Source organism: Bufo bufo, chromosome 5, assembly GCF_905171765.1.
Source record: "Bufo bufo chromosome 5, aBufBuf1.1, whole genome shotgun sequence".
In the NCBI taxonomy this organism is placed as follows: Eukaryota; Metazoa; Chordata; class Amphibia; order Anura; family Bufonidae; genus Bufo; species Bufo bufo.
In genome coordinates, this window is record NC_053393.1 from 433029884 (window position 1) to 433043737 (window position 13854).

Below are 13854 nucleotides of genomic sequence, written 5' to 3' on the forward strand. Positions count from 1 at the left end.
TTGTCCATGCTATGTCTAACTTTACATCTTTGTGTCCTACTGCAGACCCAGCAGTGAGGAGAAGCTCCGGCTGCATTTAGTGCATTAATAGCCAGAAATAGGAGAAGGAAGGGGATGATCTCTTGGGACACATTGAGAAGGGTAACTACCCTAAGAAAACAAAGTCATATGATGAAAAGACTACATTGTTGTCAACTTTCTATGATTCTTTTAAAGACCTACCTTAACTTTACCCCTGAATAATTTTCACCAACCTTAGCCCTGTTTAGAAACCCTTGGATTAATGGTTCATGATACCTGTAACTGTATGTATTCCTATTTCATATTGGTGGTGAGAGGTGAATGCCACTTGAATTGACTTTGCATCCGGGTGGATTTAAAAAAATTCTCAAATTCTCAAATTCTCCATTATAAGGTTCCTGCTATCTGACTATTGTCTGGAAACATTTGACCACCAAGAAACAGGCACTGAGTTGGAGTTTTATTAATGACACTTCATTTATTCACACGGAAAAAAGAACAGTTTACATATCAAATAAGCATGTTACTAAGGTCCTTGTTGTTGGATCAATCCTCAAAAGAACATGAAAAATCCAAAAGCTAGTGTCAAGTTGCTGATTATACTGTATTATGGAAGGTACGGGAGGCTGCCCTTGGCCCAAGGCCCATGGCCTCCCAAACTGCTCATATCACAATCAGCCATTCAGACCTGGAAAAGGAGAGTGGAGGCTTCTTAACCCTTCTTCTCTGCTTATTCGGCCCCCTAGAGCTCCACGCCAAGCTACCTTAGAAACAGATTCTATTCCCTCAGTCCTCTGGTCTGCTGCAGAGATTCAGCTGCATAACACAGGGACCACAATCAGCACTAACACTGGTTTTCTGAAGCTGAGAGGTTAGAGGAAAGACTACCAAGAGCTAAACTACTAAACACACAGGCAAACTGTACCTGTGTTTCAGAGGTACAGTATATACACCTCTATATAATACACGGTGGTGTGGTATATGGGCATACAGTACTAATTATAGAAAACCGCACCATCCAACTCATCCGCTCCTATCAACAGGATACATGGAAATGTCAGCAACATATAATCTGTGAATAAATGAAAAAAGGAATCCTGCATTCCAGTCGATAAAATCTAATGTAGATCTTTATTTAGGCATCATTAAAACCAGAAATCACAGGACAAGCACACCTCCTATGCATTTTGGATCTGAAAGCAACTAACTTTACTCATGACTTAATGGTGCATTGTCAAAAAACACATATAAAAGTAATGGACAACCAATCATGGTGATGGTCGATGTGGTGAGACTGGAATGCAATCAGGTGTCATCACCTACCACTGAAGCAAACTGGCGCACAGACCCATTCACATTATACCACATCCAACACTACACTACTGCGTTAAACAACTCTTTTAATACAAACATCATATTGGCACTGCTAACCTAATCTTTCAATAGTGCATTTTGGGATATCAGATGTGTATAATGATGGATTCCTTTTTCTATTTCTTCATGAAGGTTATACACATCTGCACTGTACATGTGTGTATTAGTGGAAAACTAGTATTAGTGTTCCCAATTGATAACAGCTGGTGATAATTACCCTCCTCTCTCCCAGGCTCCTCTTCAGGATCAGGTGCTACCACACTAGGTCTCAAGGAAGGCAAGTATCAGTTTGGTCTTTAACCCCTACACAGTGATCTGGACTTCACTGCGGATTAGCAACCAGACTGCTAGCCCATAGGAAAGTCCTGGTTTAGTTGGCAGCTGACCCACTGCGGTCAGGGACTCCAGTCAAAGCCTCTGTAACTCTGGATATAGACTATGCCCCATAAATGCAGGAAAACCGTAGGTATGGTCTGAACAGGCACCAAGGCTAGAATGCTGCTTTTAGAGATCCAGGCACCAAACAGTTAATGTAGACACAGGAAACACGTGCAGGCAGGGTAGTGGTGAGGCACATAAAAGGCAGGTAGACTGGGAACTTGACTGGAGCACAGAGAGAGAAGACAGACTGTGTTAACTTAAAAACCAAAGGAACTGAACTTGGACTTGAAATTGTAGGAGAACACAGCAGGATGGAAACATGACTTGGAGCATGGCATGAACATAGGCAGCCAATAAAGCGGTATGAACGCAGTTAAGCTGCAATAGCACTAGACTGTCAAACACCTTTGCTGATCACTAGGGAACCTAAAGCTCAGACACCCTTTTCCTGGAGAGGGTGCCCTAAATACCCAAGGACATTCAGCCATTGGCTGGGAAAATATTTTTGAGTGTGCACACTGTGTGTATGACTTTTTGATAACTTATTATAAAAAAAATTGTGGGAGGAAAAGCGACCAAAAACAGCCAATCAGCCATTTTGACCTTTTTTTCCATTTCACTGTTTTCCGTATGGGATAAATATTTTTATATTTTAATAGTATAGGTATTTTTATAAAAAATTACACTTTTTTATTGTTTCCATATGAAACTATAACAAGCAATCATCAGATTTCTTCTGTCATAGACTCTAATGCAGTAGCATTAGAGTCTATGGGGATTATACAATGTTCCTATGGAGCCCTGCCACAGGCAAGGGCCTCCATAGGAACTAATGTGCAGCAGCCTCCTGTCACACAGGACAGGGGCTGCTACACACACTCCATTTTCCCGATCCTTGCCGGAGGGAGCAGGAGCATATCTGGAAGCACGCGTCTGGCATTATTGCTCATCACGGACATTAACCGCCTCCGGCGCGCGCGTTCACAGGATTGGAAGGTAAGCGAGTGGATCTCCAGCCTGCCAGCAGCGATCGTTCGCTGGCAGGCTGGAGATGTGATTTTTTTTAACCCCTAACAGGTATATTAGACGCTGTTTTGATAACAGCGTCTAATATACCTGCTACCTGGTCCTCTGGTGGTCCCTTTTGTTTGGATCGACCACCAGAGGACACAGGCAGCTTAGTAATAAGTAGCACCAAACACCACTACACTACACCCCCCCTGTCACTTATTAATCCCTTATTAACCCCTGATCACCCCATATAGACTCCATGATCACCCCCCTGTCATTGATCACCCCCCGGTCATTGATCACCCCCTTGTAAGGCTCCATTCAGATCCATGTATCCGTGGATCTGTAAAAAACATACGGACGTCTAAATGGAGCCTTACAGGGGGGTGATCAATGACAGGGGGGTGATCACCCCATATAGACTCCCTGATCACCCCCCTGTCATTGATCAACCCCCTGTCATTGATCACCCCCCTGTAAGGCTCCATTCAGACATTTTTTTGGCCCAAGTTAGCGGAATTATTTTTTTTTTCTTACAAAGTCTCATATTCCACTAACTTGTGTCAAAAAATAAAATCTCACATGAACTCACCCTACCCCTCACGGAATCCAAATGCGTAAAAAAATTTTGACATTTATATTCCAGACTTCTTCTCACGCTTTAGGGCCCCTAGAATGCCAGGGCAGTATAAATACCCCACATGTGACTCCATTTTGGAAAGAAGACACCCCAAGGTATTCCGTGAGGGGCATATTGAGTCCATGAAAGATTGAAATTTTTGTCCCAAGTTAGCGGAAAGGGAGACTTTGTTAGAAAAAACAAACTTGTGCCAAAAAAAAAAAAATTCTATGAACTCGCCATGCCCCTCATTGAATACCTTGGGGTGTCTTCTTTCCAAAATGGGGACACATGTGGGGTATTTATACTGCCCTGGCATTTTAGGGGCCCTAAAGTGTGAGAAGAAGTCTGGGATCCAAATGTCTAAAAGTGCCCTCATAAAAGGAATGTGGGCCCCTTTGCGCATCTAGGCTGCAAAAAAGTGTCACACATCTGGTATCGCCGTACTAAGGAGAAGTTGAGCAATGTGTTTTGGGGTGTCTTTTTACATATACCCATGCTGAGTGAGATAAATATCTTGGTCAAATGCCAACTTTGTATAAAAAAATGGGAAAAGTTGTCTTTTGCCGAGATATTTCTCTCACCCAGCATGAGTATATGTAAAAAGACACCCCAAAACACATTGCCCAACTTCTCCTGAGTACGGTGATACCACATGTGTGACACTTTTTTGCAGCCTAGGTGGGCAAAGGGGCCCACATTCCAAAGAGCACCTTTAGGATTTCACAGGTCATTTTTTACACATTTTGATTTCAAACTACTTACCACACATTAGGGCCCCTAGAATGCCAGGGCAGTATAACTACCCCACAAGTGACCCCATTTTGTAAAGAAGACACCCCAAGGTATTCCGTGAGGGGCATGGCGAGTTCCTAGAATTTTTTATTTTTTGTCACAAGTTAGCGGAATATGATGGTTTATTTTATTTATTTTTTTCTTACAAAGTCTCATATTCCACTAACTTGTGACAAAAAATAAAAACTTCCATGAACTCACTATGCCCATCACGAAATACCTTGGGGTGTCTTCTTTCCAAAATTGGGTCACTTGTGGGGTAGTTATACTGCCCTGGCATTTTAGGGGCCCGAATGCGTGAGAAGTGGTTTGAAATCAAAATCTGTAAAAAATGGCCGGTGAAATCCGAAAGGTGCTCTTTGGAATGTGGGCCCCTTTGCCCACCTAGGCTGCAAAAAAGTGTCACACATCTGGTATTGCTGTACTCAGGAGAAGTTGGGCAATGTGTTTTGGGGTGTCTTTTTACATATACCCATGCTGGGTGAGAGAAATATCTTGGCAAAAGACAACTTTTCCCATTTTTTTATACAAAGTTGGCATTTGACCGAGATATTTATCTCACCCAGCATGGGTATATGTAAAATGACACCCCAAAACACATTGCCCAACTTCTCCTGAGTACGGCGATACCACATGTGTGACACTTTTTTGCAGCCTAGGTGGGCAAAGGGGCCCACATTCCAATGGCCAGACAATGGCATGACAAGTGCTCAGAAAGTCAGAGCTGCTTCAAAAAGCGGAAATTCACATTTTTGTACCATAGTTTGTAAACGCTATAACTTTTACCCAAACCATTTTTTTTTTTTACCCAAACATTTTTTTTTTATCAAAGACATGTAGAACAATAAATTTAGAGAAAAATTTATATATGGATGTCGTTTTTTTTGCATAATTTTACAACTGAAAGTGAAAAATGTCATTTTTTTGCAAAAAAATCGTTAAATTTCGATTAATAACAAAAAAAGTAAAAATGTCAGCAGCAATGAAATTCCACCAAATGAAAGCTCTATTAGTGAGAAGAAAAGGAGGTAAAATTCATTTGGGTGGTAAGTTGCATGACCGAGCAATAAACGGTGAAAGTAGTGTAGTGCAGAAGTGTAAAAAGTGGCCTGGTCATTAAGGGTGTTTAAGCTATGGGGGCTGAGGTGGTTAACCACTGGTGTCAGCAGGCACCCATTTGCTATGGGGACTACTCCGCTCCAGAGTAGGTACCATCTTTAAGTACCCTACATGTGACTTACTAGTAGGTCACATGTCGGGAAGGGGTTAAATACATCTCCAATGAAACTTGGAAACAGGATGGAAAATTAGCTTGGATTAGTAGGTTGTTACTGCTGCACTTAATGTCATTGATAAGTTTTGTCGATTTTGAATAGTGCTGTACTGTCTCTGAAAATGTAATAAAAAGAGATTACATTAAAAAAAGAAGTGATCATAGCAGTCTGGGTCGGATGAAGAAAATAATAATAAAGCATGTCTATAGTTAGAGAAAATTAATCACTGAACTTATAAAGGACCTGTTACCTCTCGATATGTCTCTTATAGTAAAAACATGTACAGGTATGCCACAAAAAGAATAAAGAAAGCCTCAATGTAGCCCCAGGCTAATTGACAACCTGGTAATAATATTCCACTTGTTAAAAAGTAACATGACAATATAAATGCCCTTCACATTCTTTCAGGAGTTTTCAGGTACTAATTTGATTAACCAATGTTATGAGTGGTAATGACACAACTGATAACAAACCAATGTTTATGCTGCATTATAACCCAGTTATAAGATGTGAAACATTTTATTCCAGTAAATTTATCGGGATGTTTATTATGAATCCAATATTATTACAGCAAAGTGATAGGGTCAGGGGGCACACCAAAATATAGATCTCAAAGTGCAAGCCAAGGCATCAGCATGAAACCATATAGAACAAGAAAAAGAAACACCGCATACAAAAGCTGCACATCTTATTATTAAAATCCATAGTTTATTTAGAAACACAAAGCCCAAAAAGATAAAATCATTGTATACAATTACAACATTGTGTTTGGCCCAGCCATATGTCCAACACACATGCCTACAAACACCAAGTTCTACATAGGAACATATATAAGCCACCAAAGGAGTACACAATTCCCAAATATGGCATCAAAAAGCAGTGCAAAATACTTAGCAAATAAAAAGGTAGGCGGTCATGGTGTGTAGGTAATACGATTTACGCGTATCACCGGATCAAGCCAGCTTCCTCAGGGGTCTAAAGGTCAAGACAATTGTGTCTGAGGTATACACTCACCTAAAGAATTATTAGGAACACCTGTTCTATTTCTCATTAATGCAATTATCTAGTCAACCAATCACATGGCAGTTGCTTCAATGCATTTAGGGGTGTGGTCCTGGTCAAGACAATCTCCTGAACTCCAAACTGAATGTCAGAATGGGAAAGAAAGGTGATTTAAGCAATTTTGAGTGTGGCATGGTTGTTGGTGCCAGACGGGCCGGTCTGAGTATTTCACAATCTGCTCAGTTACTGGGATTTTCACGCACAACCATTTCTAGGGTTTACAAAGAATGGTGTGAAAAGGGAAAAACATCCAGTATGCGGCAGTCCTGTGGGCAAAAATGCCTTGTAGATGCTAGAGGTCAGAGGAGAATGGGCCGACTGATTCAAGCTGATAGAAGAGCAACGTTGACTGAAATAACCACTCGTTACAACCGAGGTATCCAGCAAAGCATTTGTGAAGCCACAACACGCACAACCTTGAGGCGGATGGGCTACAACATCAGAAGACCCCACCGGGTACCACTCGTCTCCACTACAAATAGGAAAAAGAGGCTACAATTTGCACGATCTCACCAAAATTGGACTGTTGAAGACTGGAAAAATGTTGCCTGGTCTGATGAGTCTCGATTTCTGTTGAGACATTCAAATGGTAGAGTCCAAATTTGGCGTAAACAGAATGAGAACATGTATCCATCCTCTGATGGCTACTTCCAGCAGGATAATGCACCATGTCACAAAGCTCGAATCATTTCAAATTGGTTTCTTGAACATGACAATGAGTTCACTGTACTAAAATGGCCCCCACAGTCACCAGATCTCAACCAAATAGAGCATCTTTGGGATGTGGTGGAACGGGAGCTTCGTGCCCTGGATGTGCATCCCTCAAATCTCCATCAACTGCAAGATGCTATCCTATCAATATGGGCCAACATTTCTAAAGAATGCTATTAGCACCTTGTTGAATCAATGCCACGTAGAATTAAGGCAGTTCTGAAGGCAAAAGGGGGTCCAACACCATATTAGTATGGTGTTCCTAATAATTCTTTAGGTGGGTGTATATACATATATAAATTGGATAAAAATAGAAATCACCTGATAGAAAGTAAATTAGAAGAGGTAGGGTTGTGTGGTAGGGGTATATTGACATCGCCGCTGCAGAGCCCGCATCTCCATGTAATGGCGCCACCCTGTAAGAATTGACGCTATGGTAGCAAAATCGCGCATGAGCAAAATGGCGTCTAACTGGAAGTGGACCTGTAAGGCGTCCCACAGACCGGATGTACATCAAACTCGTCCTTCATGTTGGTATGCGCATGCGCTAGCCCTCAATAATGTGTTCCACCATGCGTTCCAAATATAGGAAGTATCTGCCCGATCTATTACATTTATCTTGAATAATATACCAGAATAGAAAAAGCATATAAAGCCATATAAATAGAAAATACTGAAATTATATAAAACAGAAATTATAAATTAAATACAAGGGGAGTTTATTGATACTCATCATACTATAATTAATTAATAAAAAATACCATCATAAATCAATAGCATTAGAACACATACAAAGGTATATACAGTCAGGTCCATAAATATTGGGACATCAATACAATTCTACAATTTTTGGCTCTATACACCACCACAATGGATTTGAAATTAAACGAACAAGATGTGCTTTAACTGCAGACGGTCAGCTTTAATTTGAGGGTATTTACATCCAAATCAGGTGAACGGTGTAGGAATTACAACAGTTTACATATGTGCCTCCCACTTGTTAAGGGACCAAAAGTAATGGAACAATTGACTTCTCAGCTGTTCCATGGTTAGGTGTGTGTTATTCCCTCATTATCCCAATTACAATGAGCAGTTAAAAGGTCCAGAGTTAATTTCAAGTGTGCTATTTGCATTTGGAATCTGTTGCTGTCAACTCTCAAGATGAGATCCAAAGAGCTGTCACTATCAGTGAAGCAAGCCATCATTAGGCTGAGAAAACACAACAAACCCATCAGAGAGATAGCAAAAACATTAGGCGTGGCCAAAACAACTGTTTGGAACATTCTTAAAAAGAAGGAACGCATCGGTGAGCTCAGCAACACCAAAAGACCCGGAAGACCACGGAAAACAACTGTGGTGGATGACCAAAGAATTCTTTCCCTGGTGAAGAAAACACCCTTCACAACAGTTGGCCAGATCAAGAACACTCTCCAGGAGGTAGGTGTATGTGTGTCAAAGTCAACAATCAAGAGAAGACTTCAACAGAGTGAATACAGAGGGTTCACCAGAAGATGTAAACCATCGGTGAGCCTCAAAAACAGGAATGCCAGATTAGAGTTTGCCAAACGACATCTAAAAAAGCCTTTACAGTTCTGGAACAACATCCTATGGACAGATGAGACCAAGATCAACTTGTACCAGAGTGATGGGAAGAGAAGAGTATGGAGAAGGAAAGGAACTGCTCATGATCCTAAGCATACCACCTCATCAGTGAAGCATGGTGGTGGTAGTGTCATTGCGTGGGCATGTATGGCTGCCAATGGAACTGGTTCTCTTGAATTTATTGATGATGTGACTGCTGACAAAAGCAGCAGGATGAATTCTGAAGTGTTTCGGGCAATATTATCTGCTCATATTCAGCCAAATGCTTCAGAACTCATTGGACGGCGCTTCACAGTGCAGATGGACAATGACCCAAAGCATACTGCAAAAGCAACCAAAGAGTTTTTTAAGGGAAAGAAGTGGAATGTTATAGAATGGCCAAGTCAATCTCCTGGCCTGAATCCGATTGAGCATGTATTTCACTTGCTGAAGACAAAAAACTGAAGGGAAAATGTCACAAGAACAAGCAGGAACTGAAGACAGTTGCAGTAGAGGCCTGGCAGAGCATCACCAGGGATGAAACCCAGCGTCTGGTGATGTCTATGCGTTTCAGACTTCAGGCTGTAATTGCCCGCAAAGGATTTGCAACCAAGTATTAAAAAGTGAAAGTTTGATTTAGGATGATTATTCTGTCCCATTACTTTTGGTCCCTTAACAAGTGCGAGGCACATATGGAAACTGTTGTAATTCCTACACCGTTCACCTGATTTGGATGTAAATACCCTCAACTTAAAGCTGACAGTCTGCAGTTAAAGCACATCTTGTTCTTTTCATTTCAAATCCATTGTGGTGGCGTATAGAGCCAAAAATTTTAGAATTGTATTGATGTCCCAATATTTATGGACCTGACTGTATGTGCATATATATCCATATGATAAACCACAATGTGAAAAATCCATTATTCAAACATAAATATATAACCCATCATCCTACACACAATGTACCATAAATAATCATAAAATAATAATCCAGTGAAAAAAATCTTATATCCAGTTCATCAAATAGTATACCATAGTTATAACTCCCATAACCAATAATGCCATGATTGTGCAACTCATTATTGTGATATGATTCTAAATAAATAACTTATCACATATCCTATTTGAAAAAATAAAAAATCACTTAATTATACAGTAGTACTTAATACCATGTACCCAAATTTACCAAGTTATATATCATAATATTAAGGTATTAAGTATTACCACATGTCCAATTAATATATCATGATTTATAAAATATTAAAACGTGATTATCAACCTAATTACCATATAGCCATTAAACCTAATAAGACATGATAATTATGAAAACCTGTTAATCAAGCATTGTATCATAATAATGTAAACGATTATAATGTATCAAATATATCATATTAAATGCCATAACCATAAAAATTATAATTCAATATTGTGACATAATTAAATAGAAAAAAAAATAAAATAACTTATGGGCCTGCACCAGGGAATCAAAGAGAAAAGGGTAAGAAATTACTTCATCATAATACATATAAATAGAGATGGCTTTGTGGTTCGCGATTCCCCGAACATGCGAACATTTGGCGATAGTCGCATGCGCCTTATTTTTTTGCATAGTGCACAACTTTGACCCATGACACATCCATCAGGTGGGACAGGACAGCCAATTGAGATGTTTCAGCACATGGACACCCCCCCAACCCTATAACAGAACCCGATCTGGCAGCCATTTTACATTATGTGTTTTGCCAGTGTAGGGAGAGGTTGCATTTTGGAGCAGGGACACCAAACGCTAGCTAATAGGTCCACAAAAGTCCTTTTAAGGACTGGTATAGGTGTGCTATCGATAGGTGTGATATAGAGGGGTGTTATATACTTATAATATACTTTCTAACAGAAATTATATTATTGTGTATTTGTATTGTGCAGCAGTTGTGTGCGGTTCCGATACTGCAGCTAGATAGAGGGACAAACGCTATTGGAGTAACTAATTGCAACGGGTGTGATATACCTGTTGCCCCAAAAAAACTATTTGAGGGCTGCGATATACCTTCTTCCACAAAATCCTGATTGAGGGGTGCTATATACCTGTTTCTGCCAAATACTGATTGAGGGGTGCCATATGCCTTTTTCCACAAAATCCTGATTGAGGGGTGCTATATACCTGTTTTCGCCAAATACTGATTGAGGGGTGCTATTTACCAGTTTCTGCCAAACACTGATTGAGAAGTGCTATATACCTTCTTCCACTAAATACTGATTGAGGGCTGCGATACAACTGCTTCCACAAAATACTGATTGAGGGGTGCCATATACCTGTTTCCGCCAAATACTGATTGAGGGGTGCTATATACCTGTTTTTGCCAAATACTGATTGAGGGGTGCCATATACCTATTTCCGCCAAATACTGATTGAGGGGTGTTATATACCTGTTTCTGCCAAATACTGATTGATGGGTGCTATATACCTGTTTTCGCCAAATACTGATTGAGGGGTGCCATATACCTATTTCCGCCAAATACTGATTGAGGGGTGTTATATACCTGTTTCCACTAAATACAGATTGAGGGGTGCCATACACCTGCTTCCGCAAAATACTGATTGAGGGGTGCTATTGCTATATACCTTCTTTCACCAAATACTGATTGAGGGGTGCAATACAATATTTTCCGCCAAATACTGATTAAGAGGTGTCATATACCTTCTTCCACTAAATACTGATTGAGGGGTGCTATTGCTATATACCTTCTTCCACCAAATACTGATTGAGGGGCGCAATACACCTACTTCCACCAAATACTGATTGAGGGGTGCCATATTCTTGTTTCCGAAAAATACTGATTGAGGGGTGCTATATACCTGTTTCAGCCAAAAACTGATTGAGGGGTGCTATACACCTGTTTTCGCCAAATACTGATTGAGGGATGCCATATACTTTCTTCCACTAAATACCGATTGAGGGGTGCTATTGCTATATGCCTTCTTCCGCAAAATACTGATTGAGGGGTGCAATACAACATTTTCCGCCAAATACTGATTGAGAGGTGTCATATACCTTCTAGCACTAAATACTGATTGAGGGGTGCTATTGCTATATACCTTCTTCCACCAAATACTGATTGAGGGGTGCAATACACCTTTTACTGCCAAATACTGATTGAGGGGTGCCATATATGTACCTTCTTCCTCTAAATACTGATTGAGGGGTGCTATTGCTTTATATCTTCTTCCACCAAATATTGATTGAGGGGTGCAATACACCTACTTCCACAAAATACTAATTGAGGGGTGCCATATACCTGTTTCCGCCAAATATTGATTGAGGGGTGCTATATACCTGTTTCCGCTAATTACTGATTGAGGGGTGCCATATACCTGTTTCCGCCAAATACTGATTTAGGGCTGCAATATACCTTCTTCCACAAATACTGCTCTTCTCTACGGACTTGGGCAGAGGGTCATTTAGAAAATGACAGGCAGAGGAAGAGGCAGACCGTTCCGTAGGGACGATAGGGGTCGGGCAGGTTCACCAGTTCGGAGCATAAGTGGGAAATTGGAGAAGGCGCGTGTGATAACTTCAAAGGGCGCACCAGAGTTGGTTGAGTGGCTCACTCAGCCTTCCACTTCTGCACCCTCCTCATCCTCTGTATCTGTACCCTCCTCACTCCCTGCTGTGTGCACCGCCAAAGACATCACCACCACCACCACCACCACCATAGCCCCTCCACTCGAGTCAGAGTAATTATTTTCCAATCCATTCCCAGACCTTACCAATACGCAGCTATTCTTGGCATCGGATGAGAAAGAGGAGGTAGCAACGGCCGCCACCCAGCAGTCTGACGACAGTACCCAGGAGGGTGGTCCCCGCTGTTGCTGCCTACTCCGAGATCTCTAATGTCAGTGGTGCTGAAGGTGACAATGATGACGTGTCGATGGACATCACATGAGTGCCCACAAGAGAGGAAGAGGAGGGGAGTTCAGAAGGAGAGACTGAGCAGCAGATAGTGAGGAGAAGGAAGAGAAGCAGGCAGAACTTGCAGTGCACAGGAGGCAAAAAGCAGAGTGAAAATGTATCTGGAGTGAGCCATCCACCATGCACAGTCACATCTTGCGCCCCCAGGATGCCGGCACATGGCTCCGAAGTGTGGGCTTTTTTTAACGTGTCAGCTGCTGACAATAGTGTTGCCATCTGCAGCCTCTGCTGTCAACGCATAAGTCGCGGTAAGCCCAACACTCACCTATGGACGACTGCCTTAAGAAGGCACCTGGCCTCCCATCACCGAGCCCAGTGGGAGCAACGCAAACAGAACCCACAAAGCCACACTCCCGATGCTCCACGTCCTGCCCCTTCTCCTCTCTCCTCCCATTCTGCGGTCACAGGCAGAACAATTCCTAACCCCACCAAATTTGACATTTGGTAAAGTGGTGTACAACAACGGTGCCAATCTGCTGAGAACGCTGAAACAGGGCATAATGACACACGTGTCGTGCATGGCACACGTCCTGAACTTAGTCGTGCAATGATTCGTTGCCAAATACCACAGGGTCCAGGACGTCTTGCGACTAGAGTTTAGCGGACACCTGGATGTTCGGGTTCGCCAGTAGTGATGGCCTTGCGGTCCGCCCGGCGGTCGGTTCGCGGCGAACTTTGCTCGTTCACGATTCGCCGAACATGCGAACATATGGCGATATTCGCGCTCGCCATATTCTTTTGCATTGTGAAGAACTTTGACCCATGACACATCCATCAGGTGGTACAGGACAGCCAATTAAAAAGTTTCAGCACGTGGACATACCCCCTACCTTATAAATAGACCTGATCTGGCCGCCATTTTACATTCAGTCTTTTGTCGGGAAAGGTTGCTGTGTGGAGCAGGTACAGACTGTTAGGGACAAAAATGCTATCAAATAGGTCCACAAAAGTCCTTTTAAGGACTGGTATAGGTGTACTATTGATAGGTGTACAGTACAGAGGGATGTAATACGCTTATAATATACTTTCTAACATAGAAAGCATACTATAGTGGATTT